The 19,921-nt window shown below is 35.9% G+C and overlaps 1 pseudogene; it reads left to right on the top strand.

Annotated features, from left to right (window-relative positions):
• LOC109063861 overlaps positions 1-15,803 on the top strand; it is a 127,756-nt pseudogene extending 111,953 nt beyond the window's left edge.
• The last annotated feature ends 4,118 nt before the right edge of the window (positions 15,804-19,921 follow it).

Raw genomic sequence — 19,921 nt, 5'->3', positions numbered from 1 at the left:
CATGATGATAGGAAATCATCCCAATGGCAACATGGGCACGGTTTTGGATCATTGGATGTGTTTGTTTACTGCTGAGGATTTTTTGTCAACTCTGAAAGTTGATAAATGGGCTGTGATAACTTGACACTGAGCGGCTACTTGTACACATAGAGAGGGAACCAAAGTTTTTGTTGTTTTTACGATCAATAGCACACACTCATAGGGTGTTTTTGTGTGGGTTTCTTTCACCCTTAGAGAAGCCGAGCTCAGAGAAGCCGTTTTATATCAGATTTCCAAAGAGTGATGTATTTACGAGGACTAAACCATTCCATGATGGGGCATGATTACCCCTCAAAAACATTTTTAGATCTATTTACTTTAACTTGAGTCCACAACCCTAGGACAGAATGAACAGTTTGGTTTGCTGTGGGGAATATGGCCCTACTTTACGGCTTTGCCTTCAGGAAAGTGGAGTACTTAAGGAATTTTCCGCCAGATTCCTCACAGTAAATCCCTTTAAATGACCCCAAACCTTCTCCTTTGACTTATGTAATCACAACTTGGTGACCTTAGGTCTCTCAGAGATGCCAGTGCTCCCCGTTTGCCTTTAGAATGGAGTCTTAAGATGTTCTGAAAATGGCTCGGAATGTGTTAATCCTGAAGAAAACCTGTGACAGCACACACACACACAGCTCGCTTCAGTTGGTTGAGGACCAGGAGTCCCCCTCATGATTGCTATGCCATACGCCTTTGTATGCATGTGTTTCCTTGAAAAATTATCTCTTTGCTAAAGCACTGTGGACTTTTTCCTCAGAAAAACACTTTTAACAACTATAGCAAATCGCTGGATGAATACCAGTCTGTAGCTCAATTGGGTTTTATTAAAAGAAAAAAAAGAGAAGCCTTTTCAAAATAATAAAAGTGCACTTATGTTGTTCATTTAAACATCCTGTTTTATCTACAGGTGCTGGTCATATAATTAGAATATCATCAAAAAGTTGATTTATTTCACTATTTATTTTAAAAGTGATAATTGTTTGTATTACTTTCAAATGTTTATTTCTTTTAATTTTGATGATTATAACTGACAACTAAGGAAAATCCTAAATTTAGTATCTAAAATTTGAATATTGCTTGAAAAGGTTCCAATATTGGAAGACATCTGGTCCAACACTCTAATTAGCTAATTAACTCAAAACACCTGCAAAGGCCTTTAAAAATGGTCTCTCAGTCTAGTTCTGTTGGCTACACAATCATCGGGACAGACTGCTTACTGACTTGACAGTCGTCCTAAAAGACGACCATTGACACAAGGAGTGGCAAGACACAAAAGGTCCATTTGCAAAAGAGGTTGGCTGGTTCACAGAGCTCTGTGTCCCAAGCACATTACTAGAGAGGCGGAGGGAAGGAAAAGATGTGGTAGAAAAAAAATTGTACAAGCAATAGGGATAACGGCACCCTGGAGAGGATTGTGGAAACAAAACCCATTCAAAAATGTGGGGGAGATTCACAAAGAGTGGACTGCAGCGGGGAGTCAGTGCTTCGAAAGAACCACTACGCACAGACGAATGCAAGACATGGGTTTCAGCTGTCCGCATTCCTTGTGTCAAGACACTCTTGAACAACAGACAACGTCAGAAGCATATCGCCTCGGGCTAAAGACAAAAAGGACTGGACTGCTGCTGAGTGGTCCAAAGTTATGTTCTCTGATGAAAGTAAATTTTGCATTTCCTTTGGAAATTAGGGTCCAGAGTCTAGAGGAGAGAGGAGAGGCACACAATCCACGTTTTCTTGAGGTCCAGAGTAAAGTTTCCACAGTCAGGTGATGGTTTGGGGGGCCCATCGTCATCTGCTGGTATTGGTCCACTGTGGTTTTTCTGAGGTCCAAGGTCAACACAGCCGTATACCAGGGAGTTTTAGAGCACTTCATGCTTCCTGCTGCTGACCAACTTTATGGAGATGCAGATTTCAATTTTGATTTTCATTTGGCCTGACCTTAACCCATAGAATATCTATGGGGTATTGTGAAGAGGAAGATGTGATATGCCAGACCCAAGAATGCAGAAGAGCTGAAGGCCACTATCAGAGCAACCTGGGCTTCTCATAACACCTGAGAAGTGCCACAGACTGATCGACTCCATGCCACACCGCATTGCTGCAGCATAATTCAGGCAAAAGGAGCCCCAACTAAGTATTGAGTGCTGTACATGCACATACTTTTCATGTTCATACTTTTTTCAGTTGGCCAAGATTTAGAAAAATCATTTCTTTTGTATTGGTTGCTACGTAATATTCTAATTTTTCTGAGATACGGAATTTGGTATTTTTCCTTAGTTGTCAGTTATAATCATCATAAGAATAATACATAATTATTTGATATATATGAGTCTGTGTGTAATGAATGAATATAATATACAAGTTTCACTTTTTGAATGGAAATTAGTGAAATAAATCTTTTTGATGATATTCTATTTATATGACCAGCACCTGTATATTGCCTTTTTTATAGGTCATCATATGCTTTTTGCTTAATGCAATGGCGTGGAACTTTTAAGGTTGAATTGACTCTTGAGTAATTTTGGATAAAGAGAAGTGCTCAGGAAAGCCCCTTCTAAAGTGATTGTTTTTCTCTTGACGCAGATCGTGCAGCAGTGGGTTTCTGACACGGTTTCTGATCTGTGTGGTGTCTTTTGGCCCAGATCCCAACCTCCTTGGCACCTTTCGAGGGTTCGACATGTGGGTTTGGGAGGAATCCACTGACTTGGGATTAGTGTTCTTTAAGGTCTCCTGAAAAAAATGAGAAGCCTTGACCTGACACCAAAGGGTAAAGCAATTTGTGACTGCATCAGCAGCGATGCAAGATCTCTCTTTGTGGTTTGTGAGGAGGTGAGAAAGAAATGCTGCGTAGAGCATCAAGCTGAGGTTGGTAAAAGCCATTATTTGACTAGATAATGCACGGAAGTCACTTTTTTTTGATGTTTTAATTAGTAAAAAGAAGGACAGGAAGTGATTGGGAGAATGGGATCAGGAAATGACACAAACCGGGCTTGAAGTTGCACTGCCTGCATAAGCTCCTGCAGGAATGAGTCCTAATACCTGGAAACAAGTTAGCTTTTTTGAACTTCCGGTTCTACCATTCAAAAGTCAATGGGTTTTTTTTTTTTTTGGCTAGATGCCTGAAATAAGGTCTGAGGTAAACACAAGCTTGAAATAAGTTCACATTTTATTATACGACACCATTTGGGATTTTTTTATGAAACTTTTTAGGTGTTGAACTTAAACTTTCTACAGTGCAGGTTTTAAATATTAAATAAATAGTTTAGCTTAACGTTGACTAGATTTGGTCAAAGTGCATTGAAGTCATGCGTTTTTACTCCAGCGTTTTATCTGCGATTGTATTTATGCTTCAAATTCAAATGCATTCATAAACATTGTGTATATTTGTGAAGATTATATTGATGATAATCATAAACATTTGTGGGTCAGAGAGCTTATTTTCTGCAACAATTCAACAGCCAATGGAAAAATGCTGCTAGATCTTTGTTGAGGAACCAGAGGGATGCTAACTTCTGAGTTGGTCTACAATATGAATCTAATCCCTGCAGCACTTTTATTGTCTTAAAATTTCTGCTGTTACTGTGCTTAAAACAGTTGTTTTGTTTGATATAATGTTTCAAGACCAAAGACGGGGAAAGACCTTTTTCTGTTTTGATCATCCTACTCTCTCATTCTCAGCTAGTAATTGAGGTTAGATCAAGTGTTTGTGTCTGTAGTAGAACCCCTACATGAACCTGCCCTTTTCTCTTCAGCTTTTTTCCCCCCCCGTGAGCATATTATTCACAGCTTCGTGGATGACGTCTGTCATAACTGCTGCGCTTTGAAGATATGCGTTGTGTACGCTCCAGTAGTCCCGGTAGGTTCACCGCACTTTTAAGGACCCGATGCTTGTGTTTGTTGCTGCTTCAGACCCACAGAGCATCCTGTCTTAGTGTGTAGGCTCCGGCTTGTGGTATTAGTAAATGAAAAATTCACACTCCTTCCCTCATTTCCATTGAAGCCAGCAGATACAGTTGAAATTGATGTGGCTAAGAGCACTCAACACCTTTACTGGGCAATGCTGTCAAGTGTAAACAACGCTTAGGAAATAAGAGGTTTAAGAGGGGGCTGTTTCGTACCGCGCACGAACTAGTGCAGATAAACACACACTCAAAATAATTATGAAACCTAATGCAGAGCGCAGCACTTTAAAAAAAAAAAAAAAAAAAAAAAAAAGGAGGCATACGTTACATTTACCCCTTTTTCCGTCATGCCGGATAAGTGAGAGAGACAGTACATCCTAAAATTAAAAATCATTTCATATTTTACACACCCTTGTGTGTTTCCCAACCTGTATCATTTTCTTCTGTCTTCTGTGGACACGATACAAAAGATAATTTTTGAGTATTATGTGTTGTTGTTTTTTTTCTCCACACAGAGGGAAGTCAATGGTAACTACAACACATATTTTGTTACTAACACTCTATATAATAATCTTTATGTGATCATATGATGAACAAAATTTTTCATTTTTAGGATGAACTGTACCTTTTAAGGAATTTTTTTTTTTTTTTTTTTTTTACATATACGTGTAGTTGTAGTTTCGCATTTTCTGAAAGAAGTAAGACCAGAGGAAGTGAGTATTTCAGTGTAGGTTGTGATGCAGACATGTCACTATAATCCTCTTGATTTATATCCAGCATTAGAACATGGTCGGGTTTTTTATTTTCGTTTTTAAAATTTGTTGGTTATATGGAGAAATGGGATCATAAAAAGAAAAAAGCTAAAAGATTTTCCTAAACATCCATTCACAGAATGTCCCCTGATCTTATAAACATTGGTTTTCACTTCAACCAACAACAAAAATAGCTACAGAAATTCCCCATTTTTTTTTTCTTAATTCGTAGCACTATAAGTGAATAGTTCTTTCTTTTTACTTTCTTTTCTTTCTTTCTTTTTTTGAAATGGTTATTTTTCAAGCCTTTGAGGAAACAAAAAAATTTAATAATTACATATTTGATAAAAGTTTGCTTATACTTTGGTATATTTTTATAATGACATTTAATTGCAATTCTAAGAAAAACACTGACCCACCTCTCTGGTTGTTGAATTATTTATGTATTTATTTATTTATTTACTTTTTCACTTAGACATGTGTTGTATTTTACTTTTTATACCTTTGTTGCTTATATATGATGTGTTTGTTTCAAGATAGAAGAGACAGTTAAATTTTCAGTTAGTTTAGTTTTATTTAGTTTATATAATATAATATATATCTGTGTTATATCTAATCTATCTATTATATATATATATCAAATATTGTTATTCATAATGTCATTATGATTTTTTTATATAAGTTTTTTTTTGTGTTTTTCAGGACCAGCGCCATAGGGCGCCATAGGTTTTCTCTAGTTAAAGCTATTATTCAGTGAGTGTATGTTTAACAAGCACCCTTTGAATTTAGAGTTTGGGGAAGGAGGGCGGTAGGGCATCGCGTAATATAATGGCTACGTAATATACGACCATGAGGTTGGAGAACTGTCTGAACCATGTGTCAACATTGAGTGGGTGACAATTGGCTTCATCATTTGACAGATTTCAACAAGCAGATTCCGATCAAAAGGAAAACATGGGTGGAAACCGGTATCTGATTAGCGATAACAGCGTGGGTGCCTCTGTGATGAATGACGGAAAACCATGCACGAAAAAACCAGCAGTGACCAGCGGGGCTCCCATGCACAGCAACAGTACGGCAGTGTTTGTGGGTGGAGGTAAACACAAACCTCAACACATCCTGTGGCAGCAGGAAGTGAGGTGCACACGCACTCCTCTCTTGTTCTCAGAATGAGTGCGAGCATTACCTGTGATTTTCCCCAACTGCCCTGGGTGGAACCGTCTGTCTGAAGTCCCCCTGGTGCACATGGCCCGTCTGAGGATTTCTGAGACAAGGGGACTTCTCTGCCACCTGCAGCCTGAATGACCTCTGTTTTTCTGTCACACACACATGCATAAGCGGGTAGCTGACAAATTACATATGCATCGAGACTGTTTGTTCCCCCATTAGTTTTAATGTTGAAGTTCCATATAAATTTGTTTTCAAGGGAAAATTGTTTATTGTTGAATGCTATGAATTTCTTCTCACTCACTTTTTGTATAGAAGCTGTGTTCTGTCTCAGTAAATAGAAATGCCATTATGAAATTTTTTTCTCACATTGGGAGCTTTTTTTTTATTTATTTTATTTTTTGGTAACTACAAGTATCTTTATTTGAAACCTGCTTTTAAAACACGCTTTTCTGTAATAATACTGCAGTACTTCTTCTTTTGGGATAGACAAATATAAGTCGGGAGTCGCTTGTTGGTTGAATTCCCTGCTCTGTTGCTTTCCAAAATATTGCTTTGTTTATTGGAAAGTGCTCATTTACGGCTAAGCCAGCGATGTTTACTTTGAGGGTGGGACTATCTGTTTAAGTGACCCAATGGCAAAAAAGGGGAGTGTTCAGGAAACCTCCTTGAAAACACAGTCAATTATTTTTGCAGTTTATCATTGCTGGATTCAGAAATGAAGTTTTTCATGTGAGAAACTGGGGTTTTCCTTCAACCAACAACAAACATAGCTCATTTTTCTTTTTTAAATTTATATATTCAGTATTTTCCTTTCCTTTTCTCTTTCCTTATCTTTTTCTTTTCTTCACAAGTTATTGCAGATTTTCATAAAAAAGCGTAAATATTCCCTAAAAGTTTTGCTTTAACTTTTGCTATGTCTTTGAAGTCCTATTTAAATTGTAATTTTTTGGGAAAATCTCTTTTCTATTATTATTATTTTTTTTTTTTTTTTTTACAATATCAATGCTCTTTTACTATTTTTCTTATGAAGTATTTTTTAAAAAAAGTCTTCAAATAATTTATTTAAATTATAAATAAAATATTGTAACGGCGCCATATGGTGGTTTACTTTCCCAAACTGGTTCTTTTTTTTGCTTTAAAAAAACATTTCAAGTTGCCTGACATTAGTTTTATGGCTTAACCAACGATCTTACAGTACTTTTTTATAGGCGGGACTATCTGTTTTATGTTACCAATGGCAGACTAGGAGAGGTATTTTGGGACAAATCTTGCTTGAAAACAGTCGTTGGCATCATTACTATACATACTTTTTACATTTTTTCAGGTATTCCCATGCAGTCTATCAGGGAATCTGAGAAAGTCAAAACTTTCATGCATAGTAGTTATAAATAGAAGAATGCTGTTTAAAATAGCTTTAGAAGTTGTATAGCTGTCATGATAACTGCCACAGGAAACTCACTGACTTTAGCTGCATAAAAAATATGCAAATATGTACACAAAACTCTGTAGTCTGGGCTTGTCTGTCTGCAGGCAAAGTTCATTTCAAAAACACTGATGTGTGTGTGTGTGTGTGTGTGTGTGTGTGTGTGTGTGTGTGTGTGTGTGTGTGTGTGTGTGTGTGTGTGTGTGTGTGTGTGTGTGTGTGTGTTTGTGTTTGTGTGCACGAGTGGACCAGCTTAGTAGGAAGTAGGAAGTGTCTGGGCAGAGAATGGCGTGTTCTTTGGCCAGCGTCCTTTAATGCTACTATCACTTTTTCCCTCTTCTGTTAGAATCCCTCTCGTCCTCGTCTGACCTCTCCCACCAGACATTCCGCAATCACATTTGGAGCTGGGGTTGGAACTGTGGATTTCCCACTGTAGTCTCGATTACTTGTTGTACTATAAAGCATTCTGAGATATTGCAACAAAAGTGCATGGTTGGTTCATTAAGAACTTTTTGTCCCAGTCACAGCCCACAAAATCACTGAAAAAGTCAAATATAAACTTGGTAGATTTTCTTGCCTGTGTAATCTTAGAAGGCACCACTAATTCAATTATAAAATAAAATAATCTAAAGATCATATTAGTTCAGTTACAATTTCATTTATTTTTATTTTGGCCTGTGGTAGCAGAAAATGGTGCTTCCACATTTCTCCTTAGTATTTTTTTTTTCATGCCATTGTTTTGGATGTTTTCTCCATCTTAGGTGATTATGATGCTCAAAAGTAAATCTATAATTACCGAAAGCCCAAATAAGATCCAAACCTGCTTTTATCTCTTGGTCAGATACTGTTTTAAAGTGTTTCACTTGATTAAATTAGTGTGTGTAATGTCAAATATCTCATTGAGGAGCGACGGTTGATTTCCCCTTGTTAAATCATTGTATGCCAATTAGAGAGAAAAATAGTACTCAGTGTTATCTGAGGGTGAGGCTGTCCACATGCTCATGTGACTTTGATACTGCATTTCCTTTGCTGTAATCATATTACACATAGGAAATTTTGTCTGATGTAAGTACACATATTCTTATAAACGGAGAGACAATGAGGGAATGAGAGGTGGAGGAGGAAATGACTTCAAGTGCACCATTAGTTAATGTCTGATTTCAAGAATGGTATGTGAAATATGGATGGTGGAAATGGAGTGGAGGATGTTTGGAAAGTGTTTTGGATGGAAAAAATAAAGAATCTGAGCAATTAAATCATACAGCAGACACTGAATAATGCTTCAAATGTCAGGCCAATATTCATGTAAAGTGACCCAAATAAGTCAGACCTAATGTATGAATTAAGTTCAGTGACAAAATATCAAACATATGCTGCTAGAACTTAGAACTAACTTCACGTTCCTGTAGCATGATTTTTAGTGGATGTATACAGACAGTGTTCCTCAAATTCACACAGGTGGAGTTCACCTTATTAACTATGAACATGTGAATATACTGTATGAAGTATGATAAGTTTTATCATTTAAAACCTAACAAACTAAGTGTCCAAGTACTTTACATTTGTAAATACACTACCATTCAATAATTTGGGGTTGGAAAGATTTTTTTTTATGTTTTTTTTTTTTTTTATGTTTTTATTTATTTATTTCTTTTATGAAAGTCTTTTATGCTCACCTTTATGCTGCCTTTATTTATAATAAACAAAAAAAAAAAAAATCACACAACACACACACACACACACACACCACACACACACACACACACACACACACACACACATATATATATATTGTGAATATTGTATTTATTCAGGGGCGTGTCTAGAGCATTTTAAATGGGGTGGCCAGTCTGGGGCACTGGCTCAAAAGAGGGTGGCCGGGGGTGGGGGGGTAATGGTTTGCGGCACCATGTATGTTAAATACATTGTGTATACACTCACTAAACAAGAGTGACAGCTTTTTTAGTGGTAGAGCACTCTTTGCAAGCTTTCTAGTCTATGATCCATTTAAAATGTAGAACTTTGTTTTTCAGCCAAACACACATTGCAAAGTTTTGGGAATGACATCTGCATATTTATGTGGGATTCACTCTCGAAGTAGCAGTGATTGACACAATGATGACCAAAGCAATAGACGGAAAATATGTGAAAATGGGCATTAAAACTAGAGCACCCTCACTAATTTTAGAAGCACCCTCAGTGATTATTTCTGGAACCTGGTTAATACGCTTTTATTGCAAAACTATAAACAAAAACAACAAAATACAAATGCACTTAATAAAACAATTGAATAAATGCATATTTATAAGTTAAGCACTTAACTAAAATAAGTAGTAGGCTATTAATAAAATAAATAACTAGAGAAGGCTGATTATAATCAACTTGCTTCCATTTAATGAGATAAGCCTACTCCTCAGCTATTTATTAGAATTAGAAAAAAAGCGCTTCTAGTCTTCAGTAATGCAAGAACGTTTGAGCATACACGTAATCTCTGAGCAAAAGCAGAGTCAATTCATAAAAGAACAATGTATATTTAAATAGCACACATCCAGTTTTGTGTGAGTGAAGGAAATCCACTTGCGAGTGGAGATTCGTGCTCGCGCATTACATGGATCACCGTAACATTATGTGCTCTCGATATGTCAAATATCACGCTATAGAAACTGCCTAAAATTAAGTATAAAGAGGAGAAGAAAGCGGCCCTAGGCAGCTACACATGCCAGGATCCGCCACTGCCAGATGCAGTTAGAAATTTACTAAAAACAAATCTATCGCAAGACATCTGGTGGGGGGTGGGGGCACCTGGGGTGGCCAGCCAAGTTTCAGGGGGGGCCGGTGCAACCCCTGGCCACCACGTAGACACGCCTCTGTATTTATTTATATTTATGTATTATTTATATCATTAAAATAACTGTTTTTATTTAAATATATATTTTAATACCCAGTTTTCGGTGTCACATGATCCTTCAGAAATCATTCTAACATGGTAATTTGATGCTAAAAAAACATTATTATCAATGCTGAAAACAGTTGTGCGGCTTAATATTTTGTGGAACATGTGATACATGTTTTCAGGATCCTTTAATGAAAAGAAAGTAAAAAAAACAAAAAACATTTATTTTAAAATAGAAATCTTTTGATAATATTATAAATTTCTTTACTGTCACTTTTGATCTATTAAAATGCATGCAAATTTTTGAAGAGTATATGAATTTGTTACTACTGAAGGTACACCAGTAAATGATATCCAGCTTTATATATAGGCCTAATAATAGTACGCTACCAAAAACATTAACATCTGAAATTCCAACAGGAACACAACTTGGACTGGTTTCCACGGATGCGGGCCATGTCGCTGGTTAGCAGTGACGCCGAGGGTGAGCAGAACGAGATCAGGAATCTTCAGGAGAAACTTGAATCCACTATGAAGCTTGTCACGAATCTGTCATGCCAACTCACTGAACTGAAAGAACAGGTGAGTGGTGATGCTTTCGGACTGATGTCAGAACATTATATTCATTTTTCTAGTTCTTCACACCCTAATGAGTTTGAAGACTTTACAGACTAGAATTTAAGTTGGGTGTGAGTGAAAACTAGGCCTTCAAGGTCAGTCAGCATGAGTCCAAATGCCTCTAAAAGGTTCAATTAGACCAAAGGGCAATGAGTCATTTCTGTCTGTCTTTCTCTTTCTGCCTTCAGCTCGTGGTATTTAAAATGATGTTTCAACTGCGTCACGAGGCCAAGTGTTGTTTCACTTTTATTCAGCCGCATTGTCGTCCAGATGAAGTTCTGCGAACTCGAGCTTGTTTGTTTCCACAGATAAACAGTCTAACTCACATAGATGAATACGATAAAGTGGGTCATCGAGTTAGATGCTCATATTTTGATTTGGTGGAAATATGCGTAACGGGATTTGCTGTCATGTCATTGATTTCTTGTAAATATGTCGAATTAACACCATCTTGAGGTGTGCAGCCACATAAAATGGGAAGTGTCTACAGGGAAGTTTTTTTTTTCTTCTGTACTCCAGACAGGGGGAAAAGGTCATTGTTTGGCTAAAAGAAGACAAAGCAAGTAAAACCCAACAAACTTTCACTATTTAATCTGCCCAATTCGGTGGTTACATGTGTTAGGTACCAGTTTTACTTTTCCCTTTCTTACTTTAAACTTAGTGAGAATGATAGCAATTCTTCACATGGTCGCCTAAAAAATATTTGAAAATGAATTATTTGTTTTTTCCATTTGTTGATCATTTTGGGCTGTATTTTCAGTTTATGATCTTGTTAAAATATTAAAACAGGTTTGTTTTTCTCCACTATTTCTGCTATCATACACTCTATTCTGATGGGGAAAAGTGTAAATAAGACACAAACAGAAATCAAAAATTCAAGTATTCATAACTACAATAAACAAAACGAAAAAATCCAAAAATACATTCGGGCCCCAGAAGCACCATTTATATGAGAATTGTTTGAAAATGTTAAGACCCAGATGCATCATACACCATAGAAAATCTCCACTATAATCATCTTGGAAAATTAGTCTACTCATGTAACAAAAAAATCATCATAAAATTTCATTCTAAAATATAATCAAAGATATATTAACTTGAATTAATTGATGTATTCCAACCCATTTTGATCTGCAGTCTTATGTTTAAATACTTTGACATAAACTTAAACATTAATAAAATATATATTTAGCCTGTGTATGAAATGGCACACACACACGTGCATGCACACACACACACACACACACACACACACCACACACACACACCACACACACACACCACACAAACTGTTTAGTTCTGATTGTCACTTCTCAGGATTATTTTCATACTGTGATCTATTTGACTCAAAGCAAAAGTGTAACCATGTGATGTCCTTCCCAGTATTCCCTCATGTGACCCGCCCGGGGTCCATTTGATGGAGTGATTCAATAATTTCACATTTCTTTTACGAATGGGTGTTTTTGGGGTGGGCTTAAATCTAGGCAGGATCTAATGCATTATTTCAGCTCTTAAGCATTTTATCTCAAATGTTTATTGTTATTGTATTTAGATTACAGATCCAGTTGTGACATACTGCAGTTAACGGTTCCTTATATGGAGTCACATTAGCAGGAGGAGCGAGCAGTGCCGCTTACCTTTAAACGGCTCTGTGATTGTTTAGTGATATGAGGTACACTTCCTGTGGACATCAAGTATAATATACACATGCATGAGCATTTTTGGCTCACTTTTGCAGCTGTTGAGTCAGAGTAGGGGATTTCAGTATAGACAGTGTGAATTTCAGTGGAACTGCGTACGTGAGCATGAGTGTGTGTTAGTGTGTGTGTTTTAGCTCAGTTACACAACACTGCATGACATTGCTCCAATTGCTCCATTTTATTTTCCCATGAGCTTTTTATAAGACAGCCACCACACACACACACCTAAAAAACACAGACACAGTTGTGTTTTGAGGTCATAACCAAGGCAACATGAATGGACACACAGAATGCATCACTGTATGACATGCCTGATCTGTGGGAGAGACAAACAGGAGATGAGGAAGATTTCAAATGAACAAAAAAAAAAATAAAAATGATTGCACAAAGGAAGCCAGAAAAACTGTATATTCAGATTTTTAACTGTATTGTCAGAGTTACTTTTACATATTTTAACCTTTACTTATTTGTATTTTAACATATTTGGATTTGCTATACAAATGTGTGTCTCTATGAAACTATACTGGATATTCATATTTGTTTTTGTAGATAACTGTATTTTTAGTTACTTTTATAAATTTTACATTTACACATTTATTGATATATATGGAAAATATGTAACTATATTTGTGTGTGTATAGTTATAAGCATATATTCATTTAAATATATATATATATATATATATATATATATATTTAGCTGTTTTTCATGTCATACATATCATTTCATATAATACATAATACACTCAGTTTGTGTGTGTGTGTGTAAAAAAATATGTAAATGTAAAATTTGTAAAAGTAACTGAAAATACAGTTCATTCTGAATATACAGTATACAACAGTTTCATATAGATAGATAAAATATCAAAAATATTTCAATTCTTTGCATTTTTTATGAATATATATTCTTATATGGACGGTAGGGCTGTGTATTGCCAGCAAAGTCATGATACAATAAGTATCCCGATACAGAGGCCACAATATGATATGTATCACAAAACGGGACTGCATTAAATTTCACCTTAACAGAATTTAGTAAAACAGCAGTTGACTTCTGCATTATGAAGGACCTCCAAAACTGTACAACAGTACAACACTATAGGAAATGGAGGTTTCATGTTAACATTGGACACTCCCCACCAGGGACAATATTCTGATTGTTTGCATCTTATTTTTAAACCCATAAATAATAATGTTTTACAGATGAACACACTCTCTATATTTAAAAAATAAAAATTAGAAGCGTTCCGAACTAATTTGCTGTCTTCAATGTAGTTCACACACACACATTCAGTCACACAGATCACGCTGCGCGCACACAGACATTAAGCAACACAGCGCTGCCCGCAGTTTTATCAGTAAAAACAACTTAACCACTGAAGCAATAGAGAAATGCTGCAAAAACAAGGTAATTGGTAATTCATACATACACAGTCTCTCTCTCTTTCTCTCTCTTATAAATGCTCATTTGATGAATTACACTTTTCTGAGAATAGAATATCAAAGTTGAGATTGCTAAATTGCAAGCTTTCCTTTATTTTCAGAAAGCCAGTGCTTTTATCCACAGTGGAGAGAGAGAAAGCGCATACCCATGGTTGCCAGGTTGACAAAAATAAGTAATGCACATAGCAGATATTTCCGTATTGTGCAAGTTTGAAGCTCTGTTTCGGGGATTATGTCTCTTTATATCAGAAAACCCTGGTTGTGTTCCTCTCCGGCCAGATTAAAGCGTGTTTTAGCCTATATATTATACTCTATTCATTATTTTTTTTAAATCTTGCACTTTTCCACTTCATTATAAACGCTGTTCTTGTATTCACATTAAGCACGGTTAAGAACAAGTAGTATGTGACAATATATCGTCATATCATCAAAGTATCGAACACTAACTCGAACAGCCCTAATGAACGGATACATAAAAATGCATTATTGCATGTCTGGTGTGTGGGAGAGGTAAATAGAAGATGAGAATTTTTTTTTTAAATAATAATGATTAAAACTTCTTGTTGTGTTTTGTTTTGACAGATGACAGAGCAGAGGAAACAGAAACAGAGGATCGGGCTATTGGGACACCCCCAACACATGAACATGGACCCCCAGCAGCCCGCCTGAACCCCCATTCCACTGGCCAAGTGTCCTACAGCTGTCTCCTGCAGATATCAGTCGCATCGGCCTTTCTGTGTGCATGTGTATGAACGTGTGTGTGTGTGTCAAGACATCACAGACACATCATCACCACAACCTGCTGTGTACACCCAAAATAAGTGGCCCTGTAGGCCACCAGGGAAGTATAAAAGACTTCCGCCCTCTTTTCACATCCATTTGTGTGCCTAATGTTTCTGCGTGTTAAAGAGGAAGTGAATTTGAATCACTCACCTTTCACAGGGTGGAAAATGAGCTACACTAGATACTGCACGACTTACAAACATGTGCTGCAGCCTGTAGATGCTGCTTGGACACACATCCTTTTGTATTGACCCATAGCAGTCAGTATTTGATGTCTTATTTTTGGTATTTTGTGCAATATTCATATTTTAATATGCAACTACATCTGTATATTATGTCTTAAAGGGACGGTGCAGTAATTTCTTTTTCTTTGGTTCTTTTGCTTCATGATTGTAATGAAATACATTAGAGGCCAGATACTTGTAGGAATACTGTTTGCAAAGTCAAGTGTGACGTCAGATACGATAATTATGTATATGGGGGGAAAACAGCCTTTTTCGTAATTAAGTTAATTTATTTATATCAACATGAAAAACTCTTAAAGGAGATGCTTATGCGTATGCTGCCAATTTAGAGTTCTTTAATTCTTATGAATAAAATCAGGTTCTGTTTAGTATTTAGGAGCTCTTTATTAAGATATATGGCTTTTTGTTTGTGCTGTCAGGTTTATGGCCTTAGAAGTCATATACAAAGTAATAATAGATGAACTGTTCAGGCAGTTAAGTTTTTTTTTTTTTCTTAAAATAATTGAACTCGTATCATTCTTGTCATTATAGAGCCATGTTGATTGTGCCTGTTGTATATTCCTGCAACTCAGAAAGTGAAGCGCAGGATGAATATTTGCTGACAAAAGCAATCTCTGTTAAGTTTTCTTTTGTACTCAGTCACATTTTTCTAGACAATTTCATCTTTTAGCTGAGCAAAGCAGGTCAATTTCTTAATACTATCAATTTTTTTGTTCCTTTATTTTATTTTTCTTGTAATACATGTACTGTATATATGTCTGCAGGTCTTTGCTTTTATATAGAGAGATATGGTTTCATAGCATCTGAATAATTAAAAGCACTGTTACAGAAAAATAATCCTACTACTAATTAAATAGGTTAATATATATATATATATATATATATATATATAGATATATATATATATATATATATATATATATATATATATATATATATATATATATATATATATAATTCGATGAGACTGTAAAATAATGTAGTGTTATTTAATAAAATATGTATTTCTTGTTCAAAGGACCAGAACTGAAATATAGTTTTTCTATTATTATTTTTTTTTTTTTTTTTTTTTTTTTTTTTTTTTGTGGTTTCATGTCTTTTGACATTAATGTTAAACATCAATAATTCTGCTCCTTGTTTTACACTATTTGTTATTTTATTTTGATCATTATTAATACTAGCTGGCACCCAGAATAGTAAGTACCCATACACAATGTATTAACTTCAGTGGTACAATAATAATAATAATAATTATTATTATTGCCCATATGTGAGTTTATGTCTGTAGATTGATGACTGCATCATTTTACAGATTTCTTATGACATGACATTGTATTCACCCTGGTCAATGCAAAGGAAGTTGAGCTTAAGAATTCAAGCTTTATAGGAGCCGGCAGCCCATGCTAAGGCAATGCACTCTCTCTGACCTTTCATGTCGATCTGCAAAAAAGGTAAAAAAAAACAAAAAAATAAGCTTTTTCCGCACACTGCTGACACTTGTATTTATGTGCTTGTGAGTCGTAGACAGAGAAGCTTTGTATGTTGTACCAGAGTTCAGACTGGAGAGTCCCAAATCGATTTCAAGGTAAAACACTGAGGTATAACTTTGCTGTTGTCTCTAAAAAAAGTGCAGAAGTGTGACTTAAGTGTCAGACAGTTACCTTAAATGTTAAATTATTGACACTTGACAGTGTCGTCAGAGGTATCACTCTAAAATCCCCCTTTGTGAGGTGCAACATCAGACTGAAACCTTCCACGTCTTAAATGACATTTGTGAAATAAAATTAACCGATGCACAGGCAGAAGGAAAATATGAGTGGGAACCATCTGTTTAGTAAGAAATAGGACATTGTTGAAGCTTTAATATGTCCAGGGTGGGTCTTTGAGTGCCACTTTCCTTTTGTGCTTTTCGTAAGCTTATTATAAAGTTAATACGAGAGCTATTTTAACAGTGAGCCTCAGGACTTTGTGCACGCTTCTCATTTAACCAGCAAGGTATGAGCACGATGATCTATTAGTCATTTTTGTACTTAGAGTTCTATATGTCTGTAACATTTTGTTCAAATGTCCTAACCAGTGCTATTTATAAAGAACAATTAAATGGACAATTAGGTAGAAAAAATAGGTTCACACTACTTTACACTAACCCTTGTATTATGTTAAAATTATGGGTATGATCATTGCTCTGTCAAACTGAGCCTAATTAGGTACAATACAATCCACAAAAAAATCCCATTTTGAGGAAGGGGTTATATTAAATACAACTCACATATGAGAAAAAAATCAAGTATGAATGTAGGATTTTTTTAAAACATTTGTTTGTTTTTTTGTTCATTTGTTTTTACACAAAATGCTAATATTAAAGTATTTTTTATACATTTTTCTAATTTTAATATATTATTTTTTTTTTTTTTTTTTTTTTTTTGCTTTTCTAAAGCTCAGCAGAAGAGTATGTCGCTAGCAATGGCAAGTTCATAGGTTCGATTCCCAGCAAAATTCATGTACATGCTATGAACTGAGAAAAAATTACACCTTCAAAGTAGCACACATTTCTTCGAATAAAAGTATCTGCCAAATGCATAAATGGTAAATGTAAAAACCTTCTGAGGGTCGAGAAACTGACATAACAAAAAAGCAATTATATATATATTCTTGACTTTAACCATGAAATACACAATTTGACCTTTAATATAAGAATTAATGAAAAAGTGCAATTGCATTCACACTAATAAACAATTTGTACTTTATGCTTCTTGTAAATACAGTTTTGATATTGTTACTTTTTTAAATACTTGTATTTATAAATGCATGTAATGGACACTAATGTAAAGTGTTCCCGAAATGCATTATCCCCTGATGACGTCTTTCTTAAAGCAAAACAACACTCCTAAATTTGATATTAGGTTAACATATTTGCGGTGGAATAAGGGGACTTTCCTTAAACGAAAAAACAGCCCAAAAAAGACACGTAACTCAGCGTGAAACTGAATTGGCATTGAGACAGCAGGCTGTTTAAAACTAAACCACCCAAACAAACAGTTCAGTTATCACATGATCTATTAAAATTCTTGTTCCACTTGTTATATAATAAAAGTGAATAATATAAGGTCCAACTGTGAAATTAAGCACTTAAAACGTAAAACACATTGCAATTGCATTTTATTGCATTATACTCCAGGTCTCCCGCACAAGATTTTTAGGGTCATGGTGGGCTGTTCTAGTACATGTTTTTCTTCTCGGACTGTATGAGTGTCGATGAATGCTCGAGAGTGTCAGTTCCAAGTAGCTACTAACTGCGGATTAAGCACAGGTTGTTTATTTATATGACTGATATTTTAAGCATAAAAGTATGACCACAATGTTTTAAAGGACACATCACACCTTTGTTTTTGTCATTCTATTTCATCTACAACCAAAATAGGCACTGCATGTAAGTGACTGGAGGAAGTGTCTCATGCATTGATCTGTCCTCCGCCTGTGCTGAAGGATGCTGTGTCACCCTGTTGCTGCACTTCGAGAGATTAAAAAAATCACCAAACTCCCACTACTTTCCACCAATTCTATTGGGCTTTGAATTATTAAATGTATTTTATGAGCAGACCTCAAAACCTCAATGAGACTGCTAAAGGTAGCAGTTATTCATGCTAATACAGAACGAAGAGGGTCACATTTTCCTTTCATGTTTTATTTATTTGAATGAATGACTCATAATTCATACATTCAAATGAATAAACAAATTGTTTTATTTATTGTTAAATAAAAGTTTATTTTAGTGGGAGAAAACAACATGAACCACAATTGATTATTTACTTATTTTGCATCCTAGGCTATGCATCTCATTGTTTTTCTTTTTAATAATTTTTTTTAGCAGCATGTAGTAACATGGATCTAGCAAAGTAAATTCTATCGAATTATTTACACGCAGCAGGATTTCAAAGACTTTTGAGAGGAAAAAAAAATATCTTGCTATATTTTATGTATGCGCGTTATTTACAGTTAAAACAGCGCGCGTGAGAACATCGCCTCCGCCACCGTTCTCTTCAGAGCTCACGCGCCTGGCTGAACTGAGCTCGAGCTGCTCGGTACTAAAATAAACGGGTGACGTCAGTCCCGGGGATTCAGTCGGTCCTCCGCCTCCGCCCTTTCCCTGCGCCGCCATGAGGAGTTCAACGTGACCGCCGCCGAGTACAACCGGCCACAACAAACCGAGGCGCAGCACGAGAGAGCCCTGAGCGGCTGCACGTGCAGCGCCAAATGGTCACGGTGTGAACGGCGCGATAGTTCCCGCGCGCATCTGTTACTATTGTGTAACCATGACAACGGTGCCGCGCTAGTTCATGTGCCAGCATCATGTCAGGGGAATTTTGTTAATGAATACTTGCATTATATTGATGGAGCAACAGGTGCTCTGGACATTATTCATTTGCCGTCCGTTTCTTTCCAGAAGCTTCTACTGCACGCACGCATTCAGGCCCGTGTGTGTAAAACAGAACAAGTGCTTGTTTGTAAAGAAATATAATCCTTTATGCAAACACAGCACGCACTGGAGAGGAAATATTTGCTGCATTCGAGAGAAGAATAAAAAAACTTAAATATTTTACAATATGTTTAATTTTAATTAATAATCAAAATTATACATACAGAAATATGTATGTATATGTGTGTATGAATGAATAACTTTCGAACATGTAGAAATAATACAGTAAATATATGCACACACACACATATATGTATACACATAAATATATGTGTGTGTGTGTAAGATTATATATAATATATATATATATATATATATATATATATATATATATATATATATATATATATATAAGGCCCTCATAACACCGTAGACTAACACGTCCCTGAGTCGAGCTGTTATTGTGAGCTCAGAGAGAGAGAAAGAGAGAGAGAGAGAGCAGCAGCAGCAGCATGGTGGGACACGGGACACGGGAAGGCG

This window comes from Cyprinus carpio, chromosome A11, assembly GCF_018340385.1.
Source record: "Cyprinus carpio isolate SPL01 chromosome A11, ASM1834038v1, whole genome shotgun sequence".
Classification (NCBI taxonomy): domain Eukaryota; kingdom Metazoa; phylum Chordata; class Actinopteri; order Cypriniformes; family Cyprinidae; genus Cyprinus; species Cyprinus carpio.
The sequence above is the reverse complement of the archived record's forward strand: the minus strand, read 5'-3'. Positions and strand labels throughout refer to the sequence as shown.